The sequence below is a fragment of the Nematostella vectensis genome, chromosome 4 (genome assembly GCF_932526225.1).
Source record: "Nematostella vectensis chromosome 4, jaNemVect1.1, whole genome shotgun sequence".
Classification (NCBI taxonomy): Eukaryota; Metazoa; Cnidaria; class Anthozoa; order Actiniaria; family Edwardsiidae; genus Nematostella; species Nematostella vectensis.
The window spans coordinates 9,544,810-9,557,282 of NC_064037.1; the positions used below are offsets into that span (position 1 = coordinate 9,544,810).

Sequence of the window (12,473 nt, forward strand, 5' to 3'; positions counted from 1 at the left end):
GCGTGCGATTTCACTACATAAATAGTCATCTGCGATGTTAGTTCCTCCCGCAGCCGTCACGCTAGGCAGCGCTTGAGCCCAAGTACCCAGTACTGACGAGCCCAAAACGAGTTCGAAGGAGGCGATGTTAGTCTCTCTTTTTATCAGGGCGACCCCCTCCCCCTCCCCTTCTTCCCTCGTCCACTGACTTGAGACGTAGTAAGGATACAATGGTTGTTCATGGTCAATGTCAGGTGACATCGTGAAACTTGTAATAGACATACAATCCTTCTATCCTCACCGGTTTTCCTACCTATTCTCTAGCCTATTCCTAAAATATTCTCTTCGATTTGAGCATTATCAAGCCAGATCGCATTTAATGAATTCCCAGCGGAAGCTGTCGCTGTACTAAAGCGTTGAACATATCAAATGAAGGAAGTGCGTATAAGAAAAACCCAGGTGCAGAATCCATATAATCTCTAGAATCTTCCGTCCCTAACCGTGCCATTTCGCGTGCCCAGCCAATTCGTGTTATTCAGAACTCAGGTCAATGCATTGTTCTATTTCAATTTGATGTAATAAATGCCCGGTATAATCAGGTTCTCTTATCTAGGGAATACCAGCTAGAGTAACATGCCTCGTGCTCACGTTAGCTTTAGAGAGGGTGGGATAGCGGAGATCATGGCTGATAATCAACGATAATTACTGTTAGTTTTAGTTCTAATCTGCGTCAAAACGCTCACGTTTATACAGCTTATAACTATTAAAATTCATTTACTTGCGAGTACGCGTTGTAAATTGATGTTTAAATGGCGCCGTGGCTTGATCGTTAACTTGTTGTTGTAAGTATTTGTAGACATCCCTTGTGCCTGGCTCTTTTTCGTCCTGATATGCTCGCAATTTTCGTGTTTTATGTGTGTGTGTTAATGTGCTTTGCGATTCATGCTGAAGGGAATGGAGTCCATTTCGCAGACTTGTCTTTGAATCTCTGGCAACGATTAAGTCTCACGTTAATGAAAAAGTGTAACAACACCCCAAGTCGATTGTGCTGTCGCTTTTGGATAACGAGTTATTTATGTTGGCGTCTTAGTTTGATCAATTTCGGGTTGCTTGTAGTCGAGGGTTCTGTTGTGGCTGGTGAATCCCATGTTTCTCGTCTGCAAGTGCGTTTTGAGTATATTGTGAGAATAATATCTTAGGGCGTATATCGACGTTCTTTATTTCGTTAAGAAGATCGTTTTGAGTGTACTGTCTATATATCTGATACGTGGTTTTGGTTTAATTGGATTTTGTGTTCAGTAGCGTATCATGTGTAAATAATGATTATTTCAGATCGCGATTACGCAAGAGATTTAGACCTTGATTTAAATGTTTACTTTTTCCGTATACAAAGATACCCCTTAATCACGCAAGTTACAACTTATTTGTTATATCTTGTAGATACCACCTGGACACCAGAGAAAAAAAACGACCAAAAAATAAGAAAAAAAGGACAGAAAAATAATACGGTAAGTCTTACCAATATGAAGGAAATCTGGAAAAATATGTAGGAAATCTGAAAAAAATCACGCGCTTGCATCATTGGAAAAAATTATATTCAGCCGTTCAAGTCGATGTTTCGTAGATGACCGGATCGATTTTTTTTGTAGCATTCGTCATTAGAGGTATTTTTTTCTGGTCGTTGGTTTCATGATGGCGAAAAACACAAAACGAGTTATTTCGTGCTTAGTTTTTTGACGATCGGGAATAAATTAATCACTTTCAAATACTCGAACTAGGCCAACTTTTATCAACCTGAACATGAAACCTCCTGCTACCACCCTGGAAAAAATGAGAACCCATCAGCAGGACATTTTTTTTTTCTAAGAAATGTAGATAATAGTAGTAGCAATAGAAATAGCAGTAGCAATAGCAATGGTAATAGTAAATAATAATAAACATAAGAATAATAAGAAATAGCGAGAAAATTATGGGTTATATTGTCCTTACACTAATATGGCAGCATAATTTGCATAGCCTTTTAACCGAATCTTTTACAAACCGTGCTATTAGTTTTCAGGCCCGTACCCAGGATTTTTCTTGGGGGGGGAGGGGGTGCGAAATCTGAAAAAGTGGACCTAATTTTTCCGGGGGGGGGGGGGGGGGGGGAGTTCTCTTAACACCGTGGAAAAAAAAGGATTTATATACCAGAAAAAATATAGCTTATGCTTTATAATTTTGTCTACAAATAGCACATCTATTGAGAACCGAAAGTGGACGTTCGGTCGTTGTGTGTGTGTGTGTGTGTGTGTCGGGGGGGGGAACGTAGCTTAGTTTATTGCTTTCAAAAACAGATGTTATTTCCGATGTAATGCGGGGGCTCGTAGATCTCATACCTACTTTTGAACCCCTCTGTCATGTGGATTTTTCCATAAGCCCAACCCAGGTCTAGATATAACTTCTCAGAGCATCTGTCAGATTTTCAAGGTAAAAATAGGATAGTCTCTGTCAATTTTTCAAAAAGCCCTACCAGGTCTAGATAAAACTTCTCAGAGCACTTGTCAGATTTTCAAGGAAAAACTAGGGTAGAACCTCACTCGTGAAGACCTTCCACTAGCTCCCTAATACATAACGATTCCCCGGGAAATGGTTGAATGTGTAGTCCAATTCTAAGTTCGCTCTGAAAATCACATTTAAAAAAATGCAATTTTATGTTCGCTCTGAAAATCAAGCTTTGTGAAAATGCAACGATAATGCCATTCTAAGTTCGTTCTGGCAATCACGCCTTCTAGAAATTCACCTTCTAGAAATTCACCAATTGGCCGCAGGCTGTCTGTCTTCCTCATCCTACTTCGTAATGGCGGCTTATTTCTGTAGTTTCCGCGCAGTTTTGGGTATCCCCAAGGGTATACAATGCTGTTTTAAAGATTAGCAAAACGTTCCTTTCTTATTTATGTCATTGAAAGCGTTTCTAGAAAAAGTTTCAAGGATTTTGTGAAAAAAAATTAAGTTTGTTAGAAAAATACTTTTAAACTTAAGAGTTTGTTAGTTTATCATAGAAATTTCATTTACTGAAGTAAACTACTTCCGCGTAAGCAATTCTTGATAAATAAAAGCAACCAGGGGCGTGCTAGTACCCTATGCAGCCTTCCTTAGTGTCAGTCTCGAATCATTCGAAGCTGACACTGAGGGCGGCTGCGCAGGAGACTAGAAGCGTGTTAACGGGGGACACGCTTTAATGTAAAAAGCAAAGTACGTAAACATTTTTATGTTATAAATATTTTTGGTAGATTACCCATGTGCAGTATGCCTTGTTTGTTGCGAGTTTATTGGTTTTGTCGATTCTTGTGTACGCGAATGGTAGATGTATTGGTTTTGTCGATTCTTGTAAACGTTAATGGTATGGTGTATTGGTTTTTCATGTAAAAACTATGTCTGGTTTGTCCTCACGTCTTCCCCTGATGCATATCAGCCTTGTATTCAACGTTAGATATTCAATTATAAGTGTGATAAATGTCAAATTAGATTCCGTTATTTGGTTTTGTTTGTGAACTTGCTCGCAGTTTTCAGATGTGACTGGTATAGCAGAGGGAGGAGGGAAAGGGGATGAACTTTCCACCCCTCTCCCCCTTGGGTAATTTTTAGTACTATGCTGGTCTATTGAATTGAACTGTATCTACTAATCAATCGTCAATCCGTTTTTTTTTAAGGTTGAGTTCTAACAACACCGTAAAGCCACCAGGCCGGCTTTAAGCGTTATCAGATTTATTTTCTGATACAAATCTGTCAAAGTGTTATGATTGAAATCCCTTTTTCTAATACTTTCAATCAGATGGGTTTTAGCGTAATGACATTTTTTAAAGATAAATTTTATCAGGATTACCCAGAAATAACCTTTTTAATTTCGATAGATTAAAGAAATAAACGTTTTGTTTTTTTGTAGATTGTATCTCCCACATTGTAAAAATTATGATATCCCATTTTCAAGAAAAAGTAATTAAGATATCATTATCATTTTAGCGAGATCAGAAGAGCGCTATTTGACACAACTATAAATGGCATACAAAAACTTGCGCTCTTATTTTCGCTAGAGGAAAAAGCGCTTGAGGTACTTATATTTTGTTATAATTGCATCAAGAATAATGGTTGTAACACTCGACATAGAGCGCACACTTGAGGCTAATAGGAAAAGTCACACCCTTGCCATGTTTTCCACTTTCTGTCTACCCTTCAAATCTCAAATCGTTTACACGGTAACCGTTCTAAATTGTTTCCTTTGGATAAAGAGCCTTATCGATAGTCCTCTTTTCGCTTTCAAATGATAGTCACAATGTAAGCCATATGAAAATCTCAGCAAATGCATGTCGAGTAGACTCTTGACCCAAGTCTAGCAGCAATCAATCAAACTCATTTCTTGTCGGTACTATCCATTTCTTTTTGAACTATCCGTTTTTTCAAACTATATATTTTGCATACTGGATGTGTGGTTGTATTGTCCTGTGATGAATTGGGAAACTTTTCTTTGCATTTTCTTTCCTTGATTCAGCCAAATAGAAATTAAACATAAGATAATAGATATTTTCGATTACTTTTTATTTTACTATAGCCTCTTAAAATAGTCCATTAGTCAGATAATTTCATTAGCTTTATTGGCATAGTGTTATTGATTGATTCTTGTAAACCGCTATGAGCTTTTTGTATCAGCAAAGTGCTACTTAAATAAATTTTCTTTTTAAGTCCGTATAACCTTCCAGCATTGATAGATTTTGTCGATTCTTTGTATTTTCATCTTCCAAATGGTATGTGGTTCGAATGAATAACTCGAATCTGCAATTTTGCGTTATTTTTATCAACCTTCGGGAAATTAGCCGTAAACTGGAAATAATTTTAAAGAATATTAAGGAAAGCGCATTGTTTTAGGTTTTCTCGCCAAAAACAGGAAATTATACACTCGATGCAACAGCCTTTCTTGCGGCCAAGAAATTAAAAAAAAATTTCAAAATTCAATCAAATTCAGTTCCCTTTTCAGAAATTGTAAGCTTATCTCTATGCTTTCTTTTGGTTAGATTGCTATAAGTGAAAGGTTATAAGAACTTTAGTAGCTCATTTCTATGAAACAATATCTCAATACTTTTGACGAATCAGACCTAGTGATCAGTTTATTCTATAAAAAAGTCTGTCTGTCCTAACCAAGTTATTTGACATATCTTATTCTACAGTTGCTATTCCATACGGTCTATTTACTTTGAAGTCCAATCACTTTTATTAAATGTTTGCAATAGGTGAATGCCAAACGTATTGAGTACATCGCATTCTTAGTCCTTTTTCCATCCCAATTAATCTACTGTTTCTGAATTATCCATCATTTGCACAAATAAAAAAACCGCCTGCCCGATTTTATTAAAGAACCGCAGTTTGATAGCAGTAGATAAGATTTAATTGAAACAATCAGAGCAATGTGTTATAAGAGCAGACAAAACGCCCGTTTTGCACCAACAGATTACCCCAACCTAGAATCCCATTATACTTGACTTCTGTTTCGCGCAGCAAGAGTTCAAGCATGAATAAGCAGGAAATTTTCCATCTAGGGCAAATCAACGCTTAAGAATACTAGTTTGCAAGTCCAAATCGCCCTGTACGTAAGTTGTTTTAAGGTGCGTGATGTAGTATTTGACTTTGCTCTACACAGCTAGATTTGAAACAGGAACGAGCCAACATCCCATCTTTATAAGAAACCCAACACAGAAAAAAAACAGTTTACGTGCCCTAATACCTAACGATTTTGTAAGGTCTTTTGGAAATTAGGGTTTTGAGACTCAGAAACACGAAGCCAGAAATCCCATCTCAAAAGGCACTACAGAACAGTTAGAAATTTCCACTTGACCAAATTTCCCTCAATGAGGCTCATGGCGTGCCGAGTTAAGACCGTGTTGGGTTTAGAGCGTGGTGTAGTGTTTAACAGTCTAGAAGCAGCATCAAGTGGTAAATGTGCTTGAGCTGTCTTGGGCTGTCCGTCATGAAAGCCCCTGTACCCATACACTCTTGATAATGTCTCCGGTTTGTCAAATCTCGGTGATATAAATTGTCTTTTGCAGGGTTCGGTAGAAAAGTGCTTCAATAACCGTTGCAAGACACTCAAGCGTTCTTTCACACTAAAGGTACATATAGAACTTTAAAACTGCCTTGCGCTTTAAACATAACACTTTTTTTAAAACCTAGCTCTTTTCATTCGATGTACGCGGCGACTTTATTACCGTTAGGTAGTCGAGCTTTTCATGGCCTTTATAAGTGTAATACAGTTTTGACCGGGGGCAATCTGAATCTGTGACTACAAATATATGTAATAGAGATATTTTATTATTAAATAATGAGGCAACTAGTCTCTCCGTAAGCCTTACAGAACTCCTTATAAATCACGTTAGCACCCTCTTCAAAGCACTGGAAGGCTTTTAAAGTTGGTGCGCTTGTTGTTGTTTTTTATTTCTGGTATGATTAACAAGAATCTGAAGTGCATTTTTATCATCCATAAAAAAGTATGTGTAATCATATCTCGCTGGTATTTTTTAAATGTTCGGTATACACTTTCCAACCAGGATCGATAACAGCATTTCTGAATGGAAACGCCCCCATTTTTATCAGGATATTTTAAAGAGCTTTTCGCATTTTCGTTTTTTTATTGAGCTTTTTTCTTATCATATTTCCTCTGGATAGTGTCTATCTTAATCTCTGAAATCTTGATCATTTTGAACTCTTACCCAGAAAAGAAAAACATGCATCATAGAGCATTTTTCTGCTGTTTTGTAAACCTCGCTATCTCGTTATATGTGAAAATGGATAAAACAAATTAAATGGGTAGTGATGAATACCTCTTAACTGGCACAATGTTCCTCTGTTCCGGAGCACACTACTATATAAAAACAGTATTGAGTGGACTCTCAGATTTTTGTGTCTGTAAAACACTGCTTTACAATTCCTTAAGTAGTTTGCAAGAGCACTTGATATACGTCATTACTTGCACGTTTGCTGAAAAACCCTGGTAAAGCCTCAGTGTAATCATAACATCACCGCTGCTTTATACTTTACGATGATAAGGCGTGGCGTCAGATGCTGCTCGGATCCTATCAGTAATACATCCAAACGCTTTTATATCACGTGAGCATCTCGAATATACTATTTGGGAAATCGAGTTGAAGGCATTTAAGGTGGGCCAAATGGACTATAAGTCTAAGACTTTTCAACATTTTGAGAGTTTTATTTTTCCAGCACTTTCAGAGTGGAACCGAGCTGGAACACAAAACTACAGCCTCTTTTGATTTCGAGATGGAGGCGAGGCAATCGATATTAAATAAGATTACACCAAGAGGGCAGTAAACAAAGATTTAATTCTTATTATTTCTTCTAGATGAATCCTTGTTTTATAACATTTTCAAAACATGATTTTTACTTTGAGTCTGTCTAAATTCGCCAATTATATCAACGACAACCTTGCTATGATAGAATTCATATTCAAAGATGTCGAATAGTATTCTATTTGTCTTATCAAGAAAGTTATACATAGCATTCCGCTATAATAATAGCATTCCATCTGTCTTATCAAGAAAGTTATACATAGCATTCCGCTATAATTACACGCGCCACGTTCCAAGTTCCACGCATTCTAGACCCGAGCACGCTTGTGCCTGTTCGCGTCTTGTTCCAACGCATCAACCGTTTGTTTATATGTTAGGAGGCGCGTGTGAAGTAGTTCTGAGTGCCTCAAGCCACCAATCGTGTGGGAATGTGATAGCTAAGGCTGGCTTATATCCTGTGATAGCTAAGGCTGGCTTATATCCTATGATAGCTAAGGCTGGCTTATATCCTGTGATAGCTAAGGCTGGCTTATATCCTATGATAGCTAAGGCTGGCTTATATCCTATGATAGCTAAGGCTGGCTTATATCCTATGATAGCTAAGGCTGGCTTATATCCTATGATAGCTAAGGCTGGCTTATATCCTGTGATAGCTAAGGCTGGCTTATATCCTATGATAGCTAAGGCTGGCTTATATCCTGTGATAGCTAAGGCTGGCTTATATCCTATGATTGTCAAGCGGTGTCGAGAACTGCTGGGTGCGTGTCACAAGTGCTTGTGAAGAGTTGCGATGTTCGTATAAAAAAACCGAAAATGCTATAATTCTGGACTTAGCAGAAAAAAGATCTTAGTTCACATTAAAACCTCAATTTCAACCAGAAAGTATTTGAAACCATTGACTATCTAAGCGTCTCGGTTAACTTATTAGTTCGTCTGCCCGAGGCTAAATCATCATTCTTCAGTTCGCTCGCTAAATCTAATTACAGAATTCCCTTCGTTCCGGGAGAGAAAAATCATATGGATGCTTCCACGGAAGTTTGTCAGGGAGTCAGAATAACCACGTTGGGTTGTCGCCTTCTGTAACTTCAAGGGGGGGGGGGGGGGGGGGGGGAGGCGCACAGACCTTCAAGCGAAGAGGGAAGCAGAGGTTTTCAGGGGGAGAGGGAGGGGGGGCGAGTGTTCTAGGGGGAACGGGTCTAATGTCGGATTCTCTCAGGTTTAAATTCAATGGAAGGCGTGCAGCATGGCTTAATGGGGGGGGGGGGGGGGGGGTCCCACTTGCTGTTAGAATAGAGACCAATCAATATATGCATCCTTTCACTTCAAACAGTCATCACTTAAAAATAGAAAAAGATAGATTGTTATCCTACTTTTTATCGCCAAGTGTATAACAGACGCATGTCGCACGATTGTTTTCTGTGTAGAACTTATAAAGGTCACTAGGGCAAAATGGAGCGCGTTGGAAAACATGTTTTTATAACCACGGGAATTAGGATACTTTGCAAAAAAAAAAAAAAAAAAACATCCCCAATTTATGTTCCCATGATATAACTCCTCCTTGGAGGAGATTTCATCACGGTGATACCACGGTGATGCCTTACTGGGGATATCACGTCTTTATTTCATGCCCTTAGATACCTTGGCAGGCCCGTATCCAGGGTTCCCATTAGTCCTGCTATTTGTAGACAACACTATAAAGCATAAGCTAGATCACTCTGGTATGTAGCCAAATCTGACAATAAACGTCTCGTTAAGATATTGCAAAGGCATAAAAAAAATCCCTGTTTGTTTCGGGGTTGTCAGATTTTTATTAGAGAACTCACCCCCCCCCCCCCAAGAAAAATCCGATTTCGCACCCCCCCCCCCCCCCCCAAGAAAAATCTTGGGTACGGGCCGGCTTGGTACTATTCTTATACGTAAGACTAAAGGCCTTTTGTCAGCCATACCTTTGTTATTGTTTCACCATCTAATGGAAAACAAATTTGTGGTGAAATCTCGGGATAGCTATTTTATAATAGAGCATTATCCTTAAGTTAACAAATTTAAACAAAAAATGCCAAAAGCTTCTCTTCATCAGCCGATGGAAATGCATGCTTTCTGTCACTTCATGTGGGTGTCGCGCCTCGTGTTATGGTGGATGGAAATGCATGCTTTCTGTCACTTCATGTGGGTGTCGCGCCTCGTGTTATGGTGGATGGAAATGCATGCTTTCTGTCACTTCATGTGGGTGTCGCGCCTCGTGTTATGGTGGATGGAAATGCATGCTTTCTGGCACTTCATGTGGGTGTCGCGCCTCGTGTTATGGTGGATGGAAATGCATGCTTTCTTTCACTTCATGTGGGTGTCGCGCCTCGTGTTATGGTGGATGTAAATGCATGCTTTCTAGCACTTCATGTGGGTGTCGCGCCTCGTGTTATGTTGGATGGAAATGCATGCTTTCTGGCACTTCATGTGGGTGTCGCGCCTCGTGTTATGGTGGATGGAAATGCATGCTTTCTATCACTTCATGTGGGTGTCGCGCGTCGTGTTATGGTGGATGGAAATGCATGCTTTCTGTCACTTCATGTGGGTGTCGCGCCTCGTGTTATGGTGGATGGAAATGCATGCTTTCTGTCACTTCATGTGGGTGTCGCGCCTCGTGTTATGGTGGATGGAAATGCATGCTTTCTAACACTTCATGTGGGTGTCGCGCCTCGTGTTATGGTGGATGGAAATGCATGCTTTCTGTCACTTCATGTGGGTGTCGCGCCTCGTGTTATGGTGGATGGAAATGCATGCTTTCTGTCACTTCATGTGGGTGTCGCGCCTCGTGTTATGGTGGATGGAAATGCATGCTTTCTGTCACTTCATGTGGGTGTCGCGCCTCGTGTTATGGTGGATGGAAATGCATGCTTTCTAACACTTCATGTGGGTGTCGCGCCTCGTGTTATGGTGGATGGTCTGCGTGTGTACCCACTAGGGTGTTGTGTGTATGTGGTCAGGATCAAACTACGCTTTGTTATCGGGCTCGGGTCACGAACTCGGCCGGTTCATATTGATCGATGGATGCGTACTGTTTGCAAGTTTCGCCTAAGCCTGCGAAAAGCGCACCAGAAAAGCCGTTTTATCGGACGTAGCACTCGGCCAAAAATGAGCTCGGCTTCTCCGTTTTTTTTTTTTTAAAGCTTGGCTTACTAAGCTCGGCTTTTCTGTCCTTCACGCATCTAGCGCTTGTTTAAGCAGTTTCTTCTTTTTCATGGCTTTTAGGAAGTCCATTGCAGTTTGTGTTGAGGAATTTCACGCTCTTTCCTCCCATACCAACCGAGAGCCAGCCCTTTTATTTTTTATCTCTGTATGAGCTTTTATGTAAGGGTTAAATACCGAGGACGGAGGCAGTTCGCAAATGTAATTTGCATAGACAGCGTAGCCCCACACCACCCTTGACCTCTTTCGTCCCTTCTCCACGTCGACAGTCCGCATGTACTCCCCATAGCTGTACAAGTTACGTTTCACAATAACTCTCAATTTAGAAAGTTAGTGAGGAAACTGTGAGAAAGACAAGTCGGGTCTAGGGTGGTGTGGGGCTACGCTGTCTATGCAAATTACATTCTAAGGATGGCAATGTCCCGATCATCGACGGAAAGCTAAAATTGACGTTCAAAAAATCATTTCTCGCAGGTTCTGAGGCGGATTGCTCACAAACTCGATTCGGGGATATTTCCATCCCTGTCCCATCTTGTACCAGTGTCAGTGTTTTCGTACTGCTTTAAATTCCGCAGAAAATCGCGCTGAAGCTGAGGTAGACGGAGTTTCATACGTACAGGCCCGTAGCCAGGGGGGGTTCGGACGAACACCCCCCCCCCCTACCTGGCTTGAAGGTCCGCTTAGAGCAAACAAAAAATATATAACATTTGGCTGGATTACCGTGCACATAAATATGTCTTTAAAATGACTAAAAAAATCTATTTTTTTTAACTAATCATCTTGATTATTATCGCTATATGTTAAAAAGCACCCTATTAATAGTGCTTTAAAATACATTTTAAATACAAGATTGAATTTATTTGAAGTATTGATTGCCTAATGTAATCAGGCGAGGGGAGGGGTATACCGGAATTTGGTCCGCTAAAATGGAAACACGAACCACACCGCTCAAAATCCTGGCTACGGGCCTGACGTAGTATCGACTAAAAATCGAGTCAAACTTGTATCGCTTTAAACTCGTAAATTGAGCTTCTAGGGAAGAAAAAACACCACAGACGGATACATTTAGATCCAAACTAAGTTTATTTCATGAATTAGAGAATGAAGATATAACTTAATAGATTTTTTTTGCGTGAATTCGTGTGTCTTTAGAAATCCTTTACTGACGCGGTTGGGAAGCCTGTGCTCAATAGATCAAGGGCTGCTCAATGCACGTACTCAATTGCAAAAACAATTGAAAAGGTGTCTATCATGTAATAAATGCTTTTATACGCTTTGCATCTACTAATGAAAGTGTATGCAGACTTTACGCAGATTTGTAACAAACTTGGATAAATCTAAAACTCGGCAAACAGCTTTGAATACGCCTAATCTCGAGGCATCTAAAAACTAATGCTCAGAATGATTAGAGTAACGAAAGTGACGACAGCCCTTTTGCAAAGTCAGGCGAAAAAATGGTAGAATTGCAAGTGTCTATTTTATGTACTGTAAAAAAAATACAAGATTCGATGGTTTGTATAGTCACTTTACTGGTGTTTATATATTCTCAAGACCTGATTTTCAGAAAATCTAAATTATTTTTAGTATGAATTTTAGATCAAATTTCCTGAACGGTAACTATTCATCACTATCTCGTGATAGTAAGTTTTTGCACTTGGTTTTCATTGGTTACTTCTCTTAATCTGGAAATCCAATAGCCCCACATCATCTTAGCAAAGTATTTTATCTAAATTTATTTCAGAGAAAATATATAAGAAAGATTTAAGGATAAAAGCAAGACACACAATTCTGTTTCCGCAATTCTGTCCTCTTTCAAGCGTTGGCATGTGTCATTCTTATCATCTGTAATATTTATTTTGCTTTTATGCCAAGAGCAATAAATTGCAATTCACGGGTAAAGAGTCGCTTATTACTGATAACAAAAAAAAACTCTTCAAAGAAAACATGTAATTATCAAAGCAGCTTCGCTTCCGTTTTTTCGGG

At 39.4% G+C, this 12,473-nt stretch overlaps 1 protein-coding gene and 1 long non-coding RNA gene across 6 annotated transcripts in view; one reads left to right on the top strand and one right to left on the bottom strand.

Annotated features, from left to right (window-relative positions):
• The window catches only part of LOC116604796, a 38,587-nt gene that overhangs the window by 24,567 nt on the left and 1,547 nt on the right, over positions 1-12,473 (bottom strand). The gene's annotated exons all lie outside the window — the stretch shown is intronic.
• LOC5522235 (RYamide receptor) overlaps positions 1-12,473 on the top strand; it is a 34,529-nt gene that overhangs the window by 19,084 nt on the left and 2,972 nt on the right. For 4 of the 5 annotated variants that reach the window (XM_032367685.2, XM_032367687.2, XM_032367686.2 and 1 more), the window contains 2 exons: positions 1,420-1,487; positions 6,054-6,116. The gene's annotated coding sequence lies outside the window, so the exon portion shown is untranslated. The remainder of the gene's footprint in view (positions 1-1,419; positions 1,488-6,053; positions 6,117-12,473) is intronic. The other variant, XM_048726938.1, reaches the window with a different exon arrangement.